General features: G+C 41.2%; 1 long non-coding RNA gene and 1 pseudogene across 5 annotated transcripts; both read left to right on the forward strand.

The window, feature by feature from the left end:
- The first annotated feature begins 118 nt into the window (after nt 1–118).
- On the forward strand, nt 119–1718 carry LOC114689137 (annotated as a pseudogene).
- Nucleotides 1719–1775: 57 nt separating this feature from the next.
- On the forward strand, nt 1776–5077 carry LOC114689142. Of its 5 annotated transcripts, none has more exons than XR_003733865.2 (6): nt 1776–2117; nt 2623–2710; nt 3074–3749; nt 4113–4310; nt 4410–4513; nt 4915–5077. It is a non-coding gene; the product is annotated as an uncharacterized LOC114689142 (long non-coding RNA). The 5 variants fall into 5 exon arrangements; XR_005090596.1 differs by having other exon boundaries at nt 3074–3258; nt 3684–4310; XR_005090594.1 differs by having other exon boundaries at nt 2903–4310.
- Nucleotides 5078–15238: the final 10161 nt, after the last annotated feature.

Raw genomic sequence — 15238 nt, forward strand, 5'->3', positions numbered from 1 at the left:
CCATTTCATCAATTTCTGCTCTGGACTTGAGCATTTCTTCTATTTCTTTGGGGTTTGGCTTGTTCTTGTTTTCCTATGACCATGACTGCATCATTAGGTTATTTGGACATCCATATTTTTTAACCACAGGAATTTATACCTATAAATGTTTCTCCTAGACCCGCTTTTAATTCATTTTTATCTTGCATCACTAGTTCGTGTTGGTACAAGCATTTATATCAACAAAGATGAAGAAGTGGGAAGTGGCTCAAGGCAAAACCCTACAGCACAACTCCTTTCACGAAGAGGCTTTAACAGAGCACTATAAAATCCTAAAGACCCTTGGCCGAGGAGCATTCGGAGAAGTAAATTGGCTAGCCATCTACTCACCAGACAAGGTAGCAGTAAAAGTTCTTCCAAAAGGCACAAAGAATATCTTCATCAAATCAGAAATTGAAATAATGAAATCTCTAGACCATCCCAATATTATTAAACTTTTGCACATAATCGACACCACAAATAACACTTACATGGTTATGGAACATGCCACAGGTGGAGAGCTGATGAACAAGATTGTGGAGTTTGGCTACCTACCGGAGGAGGAGTCCCATAAGATATTTAAACAGATGGTGTGTGCCCTCCAGTATTGTCACAGTAAAGGGATTGCTCACAGGGATCTAAAGCCCGAAAATATTTTAGTGGATGGCAAGGCAATATAAAACTCATTGATTTTGGGCTGGGCACCAAGCTTACCATGGGCAGAAACTAGCATATTTCTGTGGGACCCTTCCTTATTGTGCTCCAGAACTCTTTGAAGGTGGAGGCTACGATGGCCGAGCAATTGACATCTGGAGTCTGGGGTTGTCCTCTACTTTATGTCGACAGGGTGCCTCCCTTTCAAGGAGTTACCTTTAGAGGACTAAAGGAGAAGATCTTGGCAGGAAAGTACTCTGTTGAATTCAAACTGTCGCCAGAGCTTTGGGATGTTATTGCTAAGTTGTTAACTGTAAATCCTGGACAAAGACCAAGAATAGATGACATTGTGAGTTTTCAATGGCTAAAGCATGGCAGTGAAGGTTCTCCCAATCCCTTTAGAGAGAACAATGAGGACTGCTACCTAGACCCCACTGTGATGGTCATCATGGGCGTCATCGGTTATAAGCAAGGAGAGATAATGGAATCTTTACAGGAGAAGAAGTTTGATCAAGTGATGGCCACCTACTTGATCCTTAGGCAGCAGTCACCCTGGCAAGACGACTTGATAAAAGATCTTCAGTCCAAGCAGTCTTCTGGAACCTTGAACCTTACAGAGCCTTCCACGATACCTAAAGGGACTATAAAGAGGGGATCTAGTGCCCTTATCCTTCCCACTTCTTCCATTTTGCCCACTCTACCTGAGAGTCCTGAGAACGACAAAAAGGGGAGAACACGGTACGGTATGCCTCCCACCGTGAACTGCCCTAACAAGAAAACAGCCCCAGTTCCAGAATCTGCCCCTACTGTGTACAGGAGGCTAATTTCATGAACAGCACTTGGGGGGATTCAGAGAGCACTATTAACACCTCTGATGAAATATGTACCAGAATGTCTTCAGCACTGGAAACTTATTCCAACAAGTTATCCCTGAATGTGTCCAAAGCTGGCCCTAACAAATCAAAGAACAAGGCGTCCTCACAGGAGGTTTTATCTCATCACACCCCAAAGGAGGAAGTTCAGTGCAAAGATGTCAATATACCAGGTGAAAAATATCGCCTCATCTCTCCCACAAACCTCACCTCAAGAGGACCTCAGGGGCAGCCCCACAGTGTGGCTACAGCTGGTTCAAAGAACAAAATGACCTCACAAGATATATCACCCCCATTCTCCAGCAAGGAGGCCCAGGATGAGGGTCCCATTGTACAAGAAAAAGACCTCAGCCCATCCTCCCCAGAAATACCCCAGGGACACCTCAGTGGCCGGAGGCAGACTGCACCCAGAGCCCCCTTTAGAAAGCGCATTTGGAAGAGCCTACAGAGCAGTATTATAAAAGGCCTAAGAAGTTTGTGTTGCTGCCTACCAACGGAAAAGAGGGAGCGCCTAGGCTGCAACAAAATCCTGCCTGTGAGCTTAAAGGACCACGGAGGCAGCCAAGGTGACAGGTAGGTGGAGAGGCTCCAATGCACTTATGTATCTAGGCCCTTTTTTGAAAATGGTGTTCTTTTCTTTAAAGAAAAAACTATTTACTATATGTGTGTGGAAATTAACTTGCAAGAATCAGTTCTGTCTTTATACCATGTGGGTCCTAGGGAATGAATTAAGGTCCCCAGGCTTGGGGTCAAGTACCTTTACTCACTACGCTATTTCCTGGACTAAATGATATGCTTTTAAATAAACAGATTGCAGGAATAGGTGATACTATATTATCACACCAGAAAGCAAATCCCACAGTATCCTTCCTGAGAAACTTGACCTAGATGTAGATAGACAGCAGAGGAGAGTGGCCCGAGGCTGGGCAAGGATGAGGAGAAGAGTGGGTGAAGAGAGCAATGGGGCAGACGCTCAGGAGGAATCAGACTGAGGGGCCAGCACTGCACAGGGCCAGCACAGCCAAGCAGAAGACCTGCATATTCTCCTAAGAGGCCTCTTTCTTGTGTCTGTTTCAAGTGCTGTTGGAGGCACTGTGCTCCCCGTAAGCTGAAACCAGAGAGTGGAGAGCAGCATGCTGAAGATGCACGCGGCGCAGGAGAGCCAGGTAGGAAGTTTAGAAGCTGTGTTCCTATCACAGGCTGAAACTAGGAGCAAAGGGTTCCTGTGTCTGCAGATGAAGACAGGGGAGGAGGGGGCATGCCACACCCTTCTCAGATCACCTGTACCATGAGAACTGAGAAAGAATTCTGGGAGGTAGGTCTGACAGACTCATGATCCTCCTGACTCTCCCTTGTAGGTAGGTTCATGATGGCTGGTGGTGCCACAATTGTGCCAGTAAAGTGAAGCACTCTGTGGGACCGGAAGTCCTTTAAACAAGGATCCACGGAGTGCTGTGGTCATTAGGAAAACAGGCCTCAGAGGACCTTCCAAGCACAGAGAGATCATCAGTCCAGCTACCTGTCTCCAGGTATACCTATGAGTCATTAGAAGAGACAGCAGCACTGGAAGCAGAGGAGGACTCCAGAGGTCTGCCCAGTTTGTATGTGTTCAAGATGAATATTGCTGACCAGGTTGGAGCCAAAAACAGAGGGACGAGTTTGCATGGAGTGTCCATCTTGTGCTCATTTGGCAAGGTAGAGTGCGTGGGAACAGGTGAGTCCATTATTTATGGTGCAGCTCTCAGCACCATCCTGGCCTACTAGACAGCTTGCTTCCTGTTCCCACCAGATCCAGACACCTTCACACCTCACCCCAGCACTATTACTGGTGAACCTGCTTGTTGCTTTGCAACCTGAGTCATGTGGATGCACTCTTCTGTACTCTGTATCTGGACAGACACACACACACACACACACACACACACACACACACACACACACACACTCCTTCCAATGTACCTCATGCATAGTTGACACTAGTGAAGTTTGCTTGAATGGGAGAGGATTCCCATTCAAGCAAGGTAATTTCATATTCCATGTGATTTCCCTCCTGGAAATGCCTCAAATTCCTCTAACTCAGCTTGTTCCTGTCTCTATCCCCAACGCAATCACTTACCACCCTGCTCTACTGCTTCGCAGGAGCCATGTGAAGCCAGCACATGCCATGGTGCACATTTTGCCCCAGGGCATCCATTCCTGTGCAAGGTAAGACCCACCAGCTGTGCTTTGAGTGGAAGCAAGGTGAAGTCTGGAGTGTTTGACAGTTGGATTCAGAGATGGAGCTGGTTCTAAGCGTGATCGTGGATAGAATCTGTAGATGGAAAAACAATGGCAACCCCCAGCCTGACAGTGAGGGTGTTCCTCTGGGTGGCTCATGGTCTCCTGCCATATTCCTACCTCCTAAGATAACTCAGAGACACCTAAAGGGATTTAAGGGGTCAAATTCACAACCCTCCTTAGGCCCACACTGTAGTATACCCAAAACCGCACCTTAGTACACCCCAAGATACTATTTTCAGCAGTATTTCATACAAAGATCCCAGCTGTTTTCTTTCTGACATCCTGTAGGGACATTGCTGTTGCTGAGGCTTTGTGTCCCCAGGCAGCAGGCTGGGAAAGACCTTTGCTGCCTGTGTGACCCTATACTGGGGCTATCTGAGAGACTCCTGGGACCATACTCAGCAAGAGACATTTTCAACTGGATGGTGCTTAGAGCAGGAGATGCCACTCAAGCCCTAACACACTGGATGGAAGGGGGACACACAGGTGACTCTCCTCTGCTCAGGCCATGGGGAAGTTATGATTGGTTACAGGGTGATGGACAACTGAGCATTTAGTAATCTTACCAAAATGCCATGTTTTCAGGTCTCCTTGATGGAAGAGGCTTCTTCTGATTGACAGAGAATTTGGGCCAGAAACTTACAAGCAGATGGACTAAGAGCAACAAGAGAAAATGTCTACTGATCCAGGTAGCACACAGGTCCTTGTACTAACTCCTTGTTTTGGTGGAACAGTGTCTGAGGCAACTTGGAGACTTACCTCACTGAGGTAATGCCTCTCTGTCCTGGCAGGAGCCATGTGAGAGTGAGGTGCTGCTCAATCCCCTCTATCTTCTGTATGCAGTCATCTTCTGTTACTGTTCCTTGATCACCTATGCAGGGACACCACTTCTTCATCAGAAATACTGCCAGCTGCAAGGGACAGACATAGAGAACACTGACAGTAATTTGAGGGCGTTTTATAGTGGGGCCCCTTTTAGAGAGTGACATCAACCAATACCTAGAGAACTGAACCATAAAGATAGTCTCTAAGGAAAGGTCCTAGACAGTGAGAGCTGAGTGACTGATGACTTTATGCATTGTGCATCCAGGTGAAGATCATCCATTGAAGATATGCTCAGAGCTTGGCATAAGATTGTTCTGCAAAGGTGTTACCAAGAAAGACAGGCACCAGACAAAAAGATATATGGCACAAATATCTGAATAAAGAGACCGTTTTCTTGCTACAATAAATTCCTTTGTATATTTGAAGCACATGCTCTGATGTCCTGATTTATATCTATATGAATATTTTGATGGTGGAATTGGTCAGCATGTCTGTCTTCTGAATGTACCATTTCTCCCTGTGGTGAGAGCAGCACTAATTCTCCATGATGCACTTTGGTCTTCACTCTGTGCATTAGATCTCTGCCCTCTTCCTCCTACATACTGCCTAGTCTACAACCTAGAAACATCTCTCTATCCTGCTATTATCACTAATGGAGAATTTTGTTTTAGGCTCCACATATGAAGTATTTCTCTCTTTTAAGGTTAATTTTTCATACCATAATGTCCTTCAGGTTGGCTCAAGTTGACCATAAGTCTCAGTATCACCCTTTCTTTTTCTGAGACAGTGTCTTGCTATGTAGCCTAGGTTGACCTACAATTCCTGATACTCCCGTTCAGAATCCTGGATACTGGGGTGACAGGTTTGTACCTCCTGAATTATAAGGCCTAACTACATTCTTCTTCAACAGACATGTGGATGTATGGTAGATACATTATTAAAGGATTAGGTTTTGATTCATTTTGAAATACTTCCATTTTTCTCTGCAGTTGTCCTAGCTCAACATCATCAAAAAGATCCTTATAATTGGGTGTGGAAATGCTCACAAGAGCCCTGACTACTAATCACAAGGCAGTGCCTTTGTGTAGCCTGTAACATGGTTCCCTCTTCAACTTGTATTTCTGCCCTGCCATTCACATCCTCTTGAGGGGACAGAGTTTCCTTCAAGGGACAAGGGATGATCTGTACTGTCATGTGAACTAGAGACTGAGAGGCTTCCAAAATGACAGAAGTCCTGGCCCCCTACAACCAAACCGCTGTCGGAAGAAACTAAAAGGCAGCTCAAGTCTCTTCCTGTGGAATCACAGCCAGCATGGCCATCTAGCAGGTCTGGTTTTGGTTTTGTAAGGGGTCCTGTACTGTGCTGTATCAGTTCACCCTTGATGCACGCTGGTTAACTCCATAGCCTGGTTGTCAGGAATAGGTCTCAGATACATGGGGCAGTACAGAGGTCTCTTTGGCATCCTGACCTCCTTTCCTTTGTTATGTCCAGAATGTTGGGATGACTGGATCACAGGGCAGACATGGTTTCACATTTTGAGAAATCTCCACACTGTGTCTCATGATGATTGTATCAATGTGTGCTCTGCCAACAATGTCCAAGGGTGTGTAATTCACACATAGGCAAATATTTTTTTTTCTTTTGATAATATCCAGACTAGTTCATATGGTGACATTTTTGAAAACTCATTTATCAATGGTTGGCCATTCTTCCTGGATGAATGGATTTAATTCACAAAGTTCTAACCTATGTCTCTACCTTGGTGAGTTCCTCTACTTTTCTAATAGCAATTTCAGTGTAATCAGGTCTTACATGAAGGTAGTTGGTCCATTTTGAGTTGATTTTTATGCAGGCAGAGAGATAAAGATCTAGTTCACTCTTCCATATCAAATGCCCAGTTGTTTCTAGCACCATTTGAGGTCTACATAGAAAGTTGCAGACCAGTCTGTGCTAAATAGGGAGGCTATATCTATGAAATGATAGATAATAGATAGATAGATAGATTAGATAGAATTAGATAGATAATAGATAGATAATAGATAGATAGATAGAGATAGATGGATAGAAATAGATGATGGTAGATAGGATAAATAGGTAGATAGATAGATAGATAGATAGATAGATAGATAGATAGAATAGATAGATGAAAGAAAATTCCAAAGGTAGATATAGGAATTTTCCCAGGGGCTTGCCAGAGACGATTCCTCCCAGAGTCAAGGGGAAGACACTATGTCCAGCATGGGTATCTGAAGAAAAAGAATCTATTTACATGATGATCTTTTTGTCATTTACTTTATTTCTCTAAGACAAAATTCTGTCTATACAGCTTCAATTCTGTCCTGAACTCAGCTCCTCTCTGTCCTTCATTTTCTGTCCTCTCAGTTTTAGTAAGCTCTTAAATTCAATCTCAACTTCATCTTAAGTTTTCCATCCATGCTAATTTCTTCTCTTTCTACTCTGTGACCTGACCCAATCCTATTCTCTACAAAAAAAAAAAAAAAAAAAAAAAAAAAACGCCATCCGCCTTTTCCTTCTCTCCAACACCGAGATCTCTGCAGGATTCTGCCTTCCCTTACTCCAACTGGATCAGCAAAAAACTTTGTCTGAGTCAAATCTCTAGAATGCATTTGGCCGTATGGGAAGGAAATCTGAGCTTCAGTTGAGAAAAAGTTAAGCATCTACAGTTGCTGTCTCCTGGGCTTGTAGAGTGTTACTCTAATAGATCAGCAAAAGGACTGAGAAACTTAACTGTTTGCATTGCCAGATATTGAGCACACAAGATTTCATGCCATGTTTTTTACAATCGATGCCATGAAGGCAATGAGATCCATGCTGTGTATAGTTTATTATAGAGCATCCGACTGCTGATATATAAACACTTCAATCAGTATTCAAACAACAAAGAATGAGATTAATTATAGGCAGGAACCCTAATAAAAGAACCAAAAAATTAACCCTATGAGCTATGACTATGCTTTAGCATGTCATAGCTTGAAAATCATCCATGAAGTATACAAGCTGAATTTCAAATGTTCAGAGTCTGTTGGGCATCTGGTCAGCGCCTGTGTTTTGTCCTGTACATAAACAAGAAAGTTGAAACTGTTCTGTGAACATGTGATAGACCTGCAGCTTTGGAGCACAAAGAACATAGGTATCAGTTGGAAGAAGCTTTTCAAAAATCAGAAAGCAATTGAAAATCTTTCTTCGAATGTACCATTTCTCCCTTGTGAGAGCAGCACTAATTCTCCATGATGCACTTTGGTCTTCACTCTGTGCATTAGATCTCTGCCCTCTTCCTCCTACATACTGCCTAGTCTACAACCTAGAAACATCTCTCTATCCTGCTATTATCACTAATGGAGAATTTTGTTTTAGGCTCCACATATGAAGTATTTCTCTCTTTTAAGGTTAATTTTTCATACCATAATGTCCTTCAGGTTGGCTCAAGTTGACCATAAGTCTCAGTATCACCCTTTCTTTTTCTGAGACAGTGTCTTGCTATGTAGCCTAGGTTGACCTACAATTCCTGATACTCCCGTTCAGAATCCTGGATACTGGGTGACAGGTTTGTACCTCCTGAATTATAAGGCCTAACTACATTCTTCTTCAACAGACATGTGGATGTATGGTAGATACATTATTAAAGATTAGGTTTTGATTCATTTTGAAATACTTCCATTTTTCTCTGCAGTTGTCCTAGCTCAACATCATCAAAAAGATCCTTATAATTGGTGTGGAAATGCTCACAAGAGCCCTGACTACTAATCACAAGGCAGTGCCTTTGTGTAGCCTGTAACCTGGTTCCCTCTTCAACTTGTATTTCTGCCCTGCCATTCACATCCTCTTGAGGGACAGAGTTTCCTTCAAGGGACAAGGATGATCTGTACTGTCATGTGAACTAGAGACTGAGAGGCTTCCAAAATGACAGAAGTCCTGGCCCCCTACAACCAAACCGCTGTCGGAAGAAACTAAAAGAGCAGCTCAAGTCTCTTCCTGTGGAATCACAGCCAGCATGGGCCATCTAGCAGGGTCTGGTTTTGGTTTTGTAAGGGTCCTGTACTGTGCTGTATCAGTTCACCCCTTGATGCACGCTGGTTAACTCCATAGCCTGGTTGTCAGGAATAGGTCTCAGATACATGGGCAGTACAGAGTCTCTTTGCATCCTGACCTCCTTTCCTTTGTTATGTCCAGAATGTTGGGATGACTGGATCACAGGGCAGACATGGTTTCACATTTTGAGAAATCTCCACACTGTGTCTCATGATGATTGTATCAATGTGTGCTCTGCCAACAATGTCCAAGGGTGTGTAATTCACACATAGGCAAATATTTTTTTCTTTTGATAATATCCAGACTAGTTCATATGGTGACATTTTTGACAACTCATTTATCAATGGTTGGCCATACTTCCTGGATGAATGGATTTAATTCACAAAGTTCTAACCTATGTCTCTACCTTGGTGAGTTTCCTCTACTTTTCTAATAGCAATTTCAGTGTAATCAGGTCTTACATGAAGGTAGTTGGTCCATTTTGAGTTGATTTTTATGCAGGCAGAGAGATAAAGATCTAGTTCACTCTTCCATATCAAATGCCCAGTTGTTTCTAGCACCATTTGAGGTCTACATAGAAAGTTGCAGACCAGTCTGTGCTAAATAGGGAGGCTATATCTATAAATAGATAGATGATAGATGATAGATAGATAGATAGATAGATGGGTAGATGGGTAGATAAATAGGTAGATAGATAGATAGATAGATAGATAGATAGATAGATAGATAGATAGATGGATAGATAGATAGATAGATGTGTAGATAGGTAGATAAATAGGTAGATAGATAGATAGATAGATAGATAGATAGATAGATAGATAATAGATAGATGAAAGAAAATTCCAAAGGTAGATATAGGAATTTTCCCAGGGGCTTGCCCAGAGACGATTCCTCCCAGAGTCAAGGGGAAGACACTATGTCCAGCATGGGGTTATCTGAAGAAAAAGAATCTATTTACATGATGATCTTTTGTCCATTTACTTTATTTCTCTAAGACAAAATTCTGTCTATACAGCTTCAATTCTGTCCTGAACTCAGCTCCTCTCTGTCCCTTCATTTTCTGTCCTCTCAGTTTTAGTAAGCTCTTAAATTCAATCTCAACTTCATCTTAAGTTTCTCCATCCATGCTAATTTCTTCTCTTTCTACTCTGTTGACCTGACCCAATCCTTATTCTCTACAAAAAAAAAAAAAAAAAAAAAAAAAAAAATCCGCCTATCCGCCTTGTTCCCTTCTCTCCAACCACGAGACTCTCTGACCAGGAATTCTGCCTTCCCTTCACTCCAACCTGGATCAGCAAAAAACTTTTGTTCTGAGTCAAATGCTCTAGAATGGCATTTGGCCAGTATGGGGAAGGAAAGTCTGAGCTTCAGTTGCAGGAAAAAAGGTTAAGCATCTACAGTTTGCCTGTCTCCTGGGCTCTGTAGAGGTGTTACTTAATAGATCAGCAAAAGGACTGAGAAACTTAACTGTTTGCCATGTGGCCTAGTAGTATATGAGCACACAAGATTTTCATAGCAGAAGAAGACAGCTGGTATATATTAAAGGCTGAATAACACCAAATATTCCCTGATAAATGGCATGCCTCTAGAAAAATACCTTGATATTTCTATGTATAGCTTTATTATATACAACTGAATCTCTATAATATATTCTTGTGTCTCACAGCAGGTAGATACCTAGGATTCACTTCGAATTTGTCTGTTCTCTTCCCAATTATCTATTAACTAATCAACAGTAAAGATTCATGAAGATTTCTAGTCCCTCCCCATCACCAACCTCATAGTCTGAAGGTAGATTTTTCTTTCGATAAAGAAACAAAAAAAGTGAACATCTTGTTTGTAAATGGGTATCTAGTAGCTAGTGGTAAACTTGAAATGGTAGAATTCTTTAAAGCCTAATTCTAGGTAGCCTTAAGAAAATGTATCTTAATTATTTTTGAACCTGTATTCACCTTATTTTTTTTTTCAAATATCTTAAGTTATATTTTCTTTTTCAGAGCTGCTTCTTATTTGGGGCTACTTTTTTTTTTTAATTGAGGCGTAATTCATAAAAGGGTATATTGTTTTGATGAGACTTTTTACAACTGTGGCTGGATGTCTTTCTTTAGTCTTCCAAGAAGGGCCATTTTACTTTTTTAGAGTTACTTTTTAAAGTCATGAGATCAACAACTTGGACTACTATGCATGTAAGTGCTAATGCAAATTAAAGCCCAAGTTGACCTCCAGCAGCAGTTCATTCTATGTTGACAGTGAGAGAACACTTTGCCTGTTAGGATACCGTTACTCGTGGACTGAAATGCTGAAGAAACCCCTCCCCCTATTTTGTTTTTTGTAAAAATCAAGGTATATTCTAGGGTTTCCTGGTTGACCTCAACAGATAAACTGAGATGATAGTTTTAGTTCAGAATTGATCTGAATGTAGATTTACAGTCTACGTGTACAGCTGGCTAAGTGAGATCGCTTTCACAGTTCTGCATGTATCCCATCGGCTCCCCATTAGTCACTGAACTCTTAAAACTGGTATTGTAACATTACCACAATTTTTGCGCCAATATTATAAACTTTACAGTGCAATATGTGTTCCTTTTCTGAGGCAAACCAAAGGTATATTTCTCAAGGTTCTGCTTCTATCAGCGGCGTTGATGGAGGATTTTTTATACATTTGTAATAGATAGAAATAAACCAGAAAAAAAAAGAAGAAGAAAAAAAAGTGGTGGAGGAAAAGGTGAACACTGCAAGAATACTCAAAAGGGCTGAGAGTTGCAAACGCCAAGAATGGCTTTGCATAGTAAATGGAATAGAACAGCTCTGAACTATAGCTTACTTTTCCTGGTTTGGTCTGACAGAATGATTGAATGCTTTTGTACAAAAATCAGAGCCTTAAAAACAAGGATTTGGTGAGATTGTAAAATGGTGTGCCACTTTGGCAAAACAGTTTGGTGGTTGGTCAAAATGCAAAACATTGTTACTCTGTTACTCAACAATTCTACCCTTAGGAATATATCCTCAAACTACTGAAAATGTGCACCTATGAAACATGTACATGAAGGTTTACAGCAGTGTGTTGCTAATAGTAAAAAAGTTAAAACAACTCAAATAGCTATCAAATACTGGAGAGAAATAAAATGTGGCTTATTCATACAATAGAATATTATTAAGACATAAAAATGAATGAGAAACTGACAGATTAAATGACTTTGGTGAACCTTCATAATTTCATTTGTAGATCTTTCCATTTCTAATTTATAAATACATTTGGGGTTATAAATTATAAATGTACTGCCTCCTGTCAACATTGTATACTTCTATTTGATGATTTCTGTGTCAAACATTATATGGAAATGTTTCCAAGTATTTTCTGTATTAACTGTGAATGAATAGAACAAAATAAATTGCCTATGATGGAAAAATAAAAAAAATAAAAAAAGATTCATGAAGATGCTGAAACAGGAGATAGGTCAGTTTCTTAGTTCCCAAAATGTACAGTGGATAAATATGAGCACTGTTTAAGGAGTAATTAGTGCTTTGTACAGCATTTGTCTACAAAAGACCTGGGGGAAACACGAGAAAGTCTGTACACAGAAACAGCTGTCTATCACCTTCTGACACTAGAAAACTTAAGAATGACATTTAATTGATACTGTTGGATCTTTGTGTACTTGATAGAATTTGGTCTATCTTAACCTCAGATTTAGGTGAAGGCTAAGAGGACTATAAGACAGAAATTAGCATTCTATCCACAGTTATAAAAATCCAGAGAGTGTGGGGTCAGAAATATTGGTTAAGAGTACCTCTTGCTATTGAAGAGGATGGATGTCCAATTCCTGGCACCCACACAAGGTGACACACAAACAACTGGTGTAATTTCAGCTCCATGTGTTCAACACTTCTAGTCTCCATAGGAGCCTTCATTCACATGTATACACCCACTGAGACACAAATGTAAGTGTAAGGGATGGAGTAGTAAAACCTTGAACCAGGCCACTCCATGGGTGGAGTTGAAGGAAGGATTATTAGGGGAGTTCAAAGCTGGCATGGTTACTTCTTGGGGGCAAAGGGAAGCAAAAACCATTTGGAGAAGTCCAAAGCTGCCATGACTACCCCTTGGGAGGCAGAGGACAGCAGAATGGTAAGGAAAGCCATGCCTATTTTAAAGAAGTGGGGAAGTATGCAGGCCAGAAGATCCTGGTAAGGAAGATTGAGAGCCATAAGAGACCAGCAGCCAGCCTGGAACTTTGATGTGTTATGGGTATGTGCTAATAGGGACCAAGATGCCTCATTTGCTGAGGTAGGGAGAGATAAGAAAGTGTAAGCTCTTCTTAGCAGACAGAAACCCATTTCACAGATTTCTGAGGAGTACTGGGTGTATACATCAGTAATCTTCTGTTGAATCTATCAAGAGTCTGGTTTGACCTGAACCCAGACTGTTATTTAGGACATTGTCAATGGCACTGCAATTGGAGGGGGATTGGGACATAACATTCCAACATTTTGCTGATGATAGGGGCTGATTGTGGTTATCATCTGACTTCTTTAAGCTGAATTTTTGGGGGAGTAGGTCAGTCAAAAGTTGAGGGTGAAGAAACAGTCAGGTAGGTAATAGTAGAAAACCCAGGGAAATTTTGTCACAAGTGTCTGTGTAATTTTGCCAGTTTTTTTTTTTTTTCTGGAAAAGTCCTGCAGAGATAGAGAGTAATCATGATTATGTGGCACAAAGAGACTCCACCTGGGACCAGCTTCAAATGTGGCCACACTGACACCTAGGCAGAGAACTGCCACACACTTCACCTGCCTCCAGGCCCTTCTCAAACTGTAAACAAACAACACTGGAGTGTTGACTACCCCACTCTGCCTTGCCAAGGTAGGTCAGGTCCTAAGGCTTTAGTGGAATCTCTGGATCCAAGGAGAAAAGAGACTCAAGGAGACAGGCAAAGGGAGGGGTAGGAGGAGTCAGGGGCCTAAGAGAGACCCAAAGGAGAGTACTGCAAAGGAGTCAGCCCCTGGAAGATGTAGTTTGTGAGTCAGCTCCTGTAAGTCTTGAATCCTGTCTTTCACTTGGCCAGACTGACTCACACAGAATATTCTGCATCAGTAGGTAAATATTCTACCACTGAACTATATCCTTAGTCCTTTGTGGAATTCAATCTCTTTTGAAATAACAAAATAAAATAACATAAATATAACACATCAGAATAGGATAAAACAAACAGAAAGAAAATTGCATAAGGGAATGCATAAGAATCAGAGAACCAATTTATGGCATATTCAGGAACCCCATAAAAACAATAAGCATGAAGTCAAGATATATACACAAAAGACCTATAACATAAAAAGAGAGAAAAATATATAAATAAATAATTAAAAAATGAGATAAAAAGAAAATCCATGACATGTATAATGAAGCAAGGAACTTCAAAAACTCCACTGAGTTTATTTTCTGTTGGCCATCTACTTCAGAGGATACAGCCTACCCTTAACAGTACTTTGCTTCTCCAGTGAAACTCCCTTGGAGAAAACTAAATTTTGATTTGAAAGAGGTTATCAATTGGAGACACCTTCTGGATTACGGATGGGAACTTGTGTCCATCTCTCCATTCAACTCTAGGACCTCAGATCTGTGCAGGCCCTGTAGATGCTGTCTTGGTCTCCATGAGTTCATATTGGCTTTATTTACTTTGTTGTTTTTTTTTTTTGTTTGGTTTTTTTTTTTTGTTTTTTTGTGTCCTCTGTACCCAATGGATTTTACATTCTGTCTGCCTCTTCTTCAGAGGAGTTCCCTGAGATCTGAGGAGAGGGATCTGATGAAGGCTTCCCTTTTAGGGATGAGAGTTTCAAGATCTCCTTTCTCTATATAATGCTTGGGTGTGGGTCTCTGTATTTGTTCTCATCAGCTACAGAAAGAAGCTTCTCTAATGATGACTGAACAAGGCACTGATATATAAGTATAGCAGAATGTCATTAGGAATCACTTTATAGCTATGTTTTTATTATTTGTTTTAGTATTTGGTTTTACCTTAGGTTCTTGGGCAATCTTGTCTTAGGTTCTCGGCCATCTAAGCAGTGTTGGGTACAGTTTTCATCTAGTGGAGGAGGCCTTAAGTCAAATCAGATATTGGTTGGTTACTTGACAAGCTTTGCCCCACGATTGCCCTAGCATATCTTGCAGGTAGGACATAAGTAAGTCAAAGGTTTTGTGGTTGTGCTAGTTGTTTCATTTCTCCTTAGTATCGTGGAGAGTATCTTTCTCTACCAAAGACTCCTGCACATAGGGGCTGAGGTTGTGTGTATATTGACTCCTTCATGGTCAGTGAATTGTGTAGGTGATATCTTCAGCAATCTGGCTTTGCCATAAGTTTGTGGAGAGCAACATGTAGTCTTGTCAACAGTCTTGGTTGTTTGGAGATTCTTTTTGTTGTTGTTGTTCGTTTGTTTTTTATTTTTATAATTTTTTTTATTTAAAAGAAGATTTTCTTTTGCGTTTTACATACCAGCCAGTTCCTCTCTCCTCTTCTCCTTCTCCTCTCACATACCCCCATTC

Source organism: Peromyscus leucopus, unplaced genomic scaffold (genome assembly GCF_004664715.2).
Source record: "Peromyscus leucopus breed LL Stock unplaced genomic scaffold, UCI_PerLeu_2.1 scaffold_1526, whole genome shotgun sequence".
Lineage (NCBI taxonomy): Eukaryota > Metazoa > Chordata > Mammalia > Rodentia > Cricetidae > Peromyscus > Peromyscus leucopus.